Below are 5,274 nucleotides of genomic sequence, written 5' to 3' on the forward strand. Positions count from 1 at the left end.
ACCCACGGACAGCCAAAATCACCCGAGAAGCCAAAAATGCAAAAATTAATATTTTGAAGAAAGTTTTCTGAAAGAAACATCAAAAATATGTCAACAAAGAGTTTAGGATGTCAAGTGTTGATCAAAAGTTGCTGTAGACATCCGTTTAGACCACGAAACTCCGACCTTTGTAGCATGCAAAAGACATGGTTAGAAGCAAAAGAATTTATGAAAATTTACCAGAAAATAGCTTTAACCATCCTTATGAAGCATGCAAAAATCAGATTCAAATTCGAAGTATTTTTTTTTTAAATTAAAAATACTCCCCGGAACACAACCAATGTCTACTGGTGACAGACTGAAAAAAAGCGTTTTGTATATATAAGGGGTAGGCACTCTCTTGAGCCTCCTACCCCCCAGTACCCGAACGGTTCGGGTACGTAGTGTTGGACTGTTCGGTCCAACACTATCGAGGGCTGGGTTGAGGTCGATGGCCGGATTGTCCCCGGTGAATTTTTCGGGAACTTTTCCGGCGAATTTTCCGGTGGACCGTTTTGCCCCTAACTTCAAATTTTCGCGCTTGCATGGTCTTGGCCTGGTTTCATCCGTCTTCCAGTTGCTTTTTTTATTACATCTCAAGAGTGGTTGGAAAGATTGATGTTAGCGGCGCAATGAACATTCGGCGTATGAGTGGTGATTGGATAGCTAGTGTTTGTAGGCTCTGTGCTCGCGCACCCAACTACAGACCAACTATCCTCCTCAGTTTCTTCACTAGCATAGTTTTATGCTTGTTGAACTGATCCGGGGCCTGTGTTGCGTACCTATCTGGAAGGAATTGTTAGGCTTTGCTTAAAATTTTGTTTGCGGCATCTCCTTCGGTGGGAAGTTGTGAACACATAAGCCGGCACTTGTGATCCTTGCGTCTTTGCATAGTTTATGCATTGTTCGCAAAGGTGAATAAGCTGTTTGCTGAGATCTCGGTTGCAGAAATATTATGGAGGTGACCCGAAGAAATTCTGTCCCGCTAAGCACGTTTGTCTCCGGACAAAAGATGACGGTCAAGTCTGCGTCTGTTCCCACTTTCCATGTGTTTGCGGGAATATGACGTGGTCTTGTCCTGATTTATGAATGCTACCTGGTTGATCCTGCCAGTAGTCATATGCTTGTCTCAAAGATTAAGCCATGCATGTGTAAGTATGAACGAATTCAGACTGTGAAACTGCGAATGGCTCATTAAATCAGTTATAGTTTGTTTGATGGTAACTACTACTCGGATAACCGTAGTAATTCTAGAGCTAATACGTGCAACAAACCCCGACTTCTGAAGGGATGCATTTATTAGTTCAGGACGTGGTGGCAGGCTCTTGACAGTGTGTGTCAAGGGAAGCAGGAGGTGTTGCAGTACATGCAAGTAGACATGTGGAGCACGAGGTGGAACGGCCAAGCACGAGGTGTTGCGATGCATGCGACCGAAGCATGCGGCCAGCCATGTGTGAGATGGGGTGTCGACCTGCATGCACTTCAGTCATGCAGCAGGCCATCTGGACGTGGGTGTGTCATCCTGCATGAGACTGAGGCATGCAGCCAGCCATGTGGAGCACGAGGTGGAACGGCCAAGCACGAGGTGTCGCGATGCATGCGACCGGGCCATGCCGCCAGACATGGAGGATGTGGTGTCAGCTTGCATGTGATCAGGCCATGCATCCAGACAGGTAGAGGGTGTCACCTTGCATGTGAGCAGGCCATGCTGAAGGACAAGTGGAGCACGAGGTGCCGCCACGCATGCGTCCGGAGCCATGCGAAGCGACACACGGGCTGCCACACGGCTTGTTCCTGATTGGTTGATGATTCCTATAAATAGGCCACGAACCCCTCTCATTTCAATCCATCCAGAACACATCAAACCTACTTCAAAACATAAAGAGAAAGCAAAGAAAGAAAGATCGAGTTTCGATAGTTTTCGAGCGATTTAGGCAGTTTTCGAGAACAGTTACTCTGCCGATTTTGAGTCAGCACTTGGAGAAGATTCTGTTCAAGTGAAGAGAGATCAGTTCTAGTGGAGACCGAAAGGGTTCGGATCACAGAAGTCGGGTTTGGGGTCAAGGCCACGGTCAACCAAAACTGTGAGTTATAATCAATTGATTGCTGAGTTGTTTTTATGCAGGGTCCCGTTACTTGGAAGTTGGATCATGGCAGGAGGCCAGGTTAACTGAGTAACGGTTTGAGTAGTTAATAATTGAGGTTATGTTGATTAAGTTGATAGCATGCTTAGTTATTGCTTGAGAACCGTAGTAGCATGCTAATGGTTAGGTTGATTGGTTAGTTAACGAATGCAGAATGCTTAGATGATATCGCTAAGTTGTGGATAGTTAGGTATTCTGGAATTAGTCTTTATGCTAGATTCTGGAATGTGGTTGATTGTGTTGTGATTATTACTTGAAACCTTGTGTTATTTTTACCGGGTTTAGTATTAATCGTATATTGGCCGATAGCGTTTGTGTAACCCACAATGCTAGGCATATTGGGGTGAGTTAGTGTTCCTTCAGACCTCGTACCCGGCGGGTTCAAGGAAACCCCTTATTCGCTGGATCGGGAAGACTCAGACGAACGGTGTCATGTACTATGGCTGAGTATTACACGACGGTGTAATGGGACAGTGACCCGAAGGACTGTGGGCTGTCGCGCGGTGACCCGAAGGACTGTGGGCCGCGGTCGGTTGAAAGTTCCTTCTTCCGGCCTTTGTGGTAGGGAGATAGGATATTGCCGATAGTGAAGGAGGAACCTAACGTCACCAGGGCCCGAGTTTGTTATATATATTATATCGTGTTTTGGGTTGTTAAACCCTGGTTTAAATCGAGTTTGAGTTTGGTGATAAGCTAGTAATTAGCGTAATGCTAGTTATCTTGCTATGGTTTACCGCTGCGTATTTCGAATATTGCTTATTGTTATTGAATTGTGTTGTTAGGTGAACCTCTCGCTTTAGATTGTTTGGGGTGGGATAGCGAGGGGTTGTATTTGTTAGTGGGGGATTGTAACTCGCTGAGTAATGCTAGATTACTCACTCCTTGTTATAAACAATATGTGGATAACCATAACCAGGCCCGGTATGGAACCGGCCCGTAGAGAGAGAGAAGGACGACCCAATCTTAAGAGAGAGATAGAGACGACCGCAGAAGGCAAGGAGGAGAGAGAGTCGGCCAATCACCTAGCCGACTTAGTATTAGGATGTTTTCCTTTTCTATGTATTTAGTAGATTTCCTATTTCATGTAGGATTAGGATAAGTACTCTTTCCATTTATCTCTATCTTGTAATCCTTATATAAGGAACCCCTTTTATGATTAATGATAACACAGAACAATTACACACGAATTCTCTATTGTTCACAACACGTTATCAGCACGATAGTCTCCAGACCCTGAGACAAAACCATAAACCAAATCCGTCACACATAAACCCTAAATCAGGCGGAACTTCAAATCGATCGATCTCTCCAACCCCGACGAACCAGACGACGAGCCACATATCAATTGAAGCTCTTGACGAGATGAATTCATCAGCGCAAATTGTTCGTCGATCCGATCTCAGACGCGCCCACACTCGCAGAAACTATACACGGCGCCGACTTAGTTCTTGGAACCCTAATCCGAGCAAACAAGATTTTCTAGCCAAATTCAAATCTTGTGAAAGATAAGTTCATCATACCTTAGTTATTTGATGATATATTGTTTAGATTATGATGTTCATGTAATCTAATACTCTTTGTTTTATTGTTTCATGAGCTGAAGAGGAGTTAGTGCGAAGAACCCTAAATTGTTCTTGCTTGAATTCTGGCTTGCATACATCCGATCAGATCCAGCCCTAAGGTGTTTCTGATCCTAGACGTCCTCAGCTCCCTGTTCAAAACAAAGCCAGTCCACGATCCAAGTGAGACAGCTCGCAATCTAGATCAGCTTGCATTCGCGAAATAGACAGCACGCGTCCGAGGTTTATCCGTCCATCTTGGTGGTCCGGTTCAACCCTACAAACAGAGGTATACCGATCAATCTAAGAGTTCTTGATCAAACCCTAGAATTAATAGGAGTTAAAAATTGATCATCTCATAATCACTAGATTGAAATCGATTCCAACTAGAACATGTTTGATTGTTCTATAGTTTCTGATTTAAATTATAAGAAACCCTAAATCTTGAATCAAAACCCTAAACCTTAAAAGCTAGAATCCGACTTTAAAAGTGCTCTTGCTTGATTGAAATCTTGATTGATTGAGGTTTAGGATTGATAGATTGATTGATAGATCTAATCTCTAAATTCGAAATCCTTAAAGGCCTTGAAACCCTTAATCGGTTACTTGAAAGTTTTAAACCCTAATCTCGATTTTAAAATTCTAAAGGCCTTGAAACCTTAAAACTTTAAAGGATTGAAAAGTTTTAATATTGTTATTGAATGAGAGTTAGGTTGCTAGATTGATTGATCCTAAAATCTAGTTGAAACATTACCAACCTTGAAATTGGTAAACTTGATATGTATTGTGTGGCATTGTGTTTTGTCATGAATCATATTGGACGACCGTAAGGTCTAATGCATTGCACACACACGTGGCCTTGTGCCCTTGATAGATTAAAAGCCGTGTGGCTTAATACATATCTAAGAGGCCGTGTGGCCTAGCATCCGGATGATCACATATGACCCGGACTGCATCATGAACCGATCCTTAAGATCGTTGTATCACATAATAATCGTGAAAGTTTAAGGCATTACATTGCAAAGCCGTATGGCCTTATATCCGGATGGATATATAAACCAGATTATAACATGAACCAATCTCTAAGATTGCTGTATCACACTAACATGGCCCGTGTGACCTGACTCACACCATGATCGATTGTTTTCATAGATGCGTAAGAACTTGTTTGTGGGCCGAGCTTGCTATATCATGCGGCTGCATGAGCCACATTGTGAACCGAAATTTTAAATGACAATGTGACTTAGATATCGAAAAGGGACTTGGTGATACAATCACCAAGGACAACAATGAGAATGAATTGGTACAATATTCCATCATCTCATTGAAGGTCTAAAAGATCAGTACATCACTATGGAAAATCCACTAGACTTTTGGGGATGCTTTACAGCATAAAAATTACCACCATAAAACGGTGTTGCTTCCAAAGGCTAGAAATGACTAGAAGAATCTAAGATTCTTGGATTACAAAGTCATGGATGAGTACAACTCAGTCTTGTTTAAGACAGTCTCGGTGCTGAGACTTTGTGGTGAAATAGTAACCAAGAAAGAGT

Source organism: Brassica napus, unplaced genomic scaffold (assembly GCF_020379485.1).
Source record: "Brassica napus cultivar Da-Ae unplaced genomic scaffold, Da-Ae ScsIHWf_3075;HRSCAF=3886, whole genome shotgun sequence".
Lineage (NCBI taxonomy): Eukaryota > Viridiplantae > Streptophyta > Magnoliopsida > Brassicales > Brassicaceae > Brassica > Brassica napus.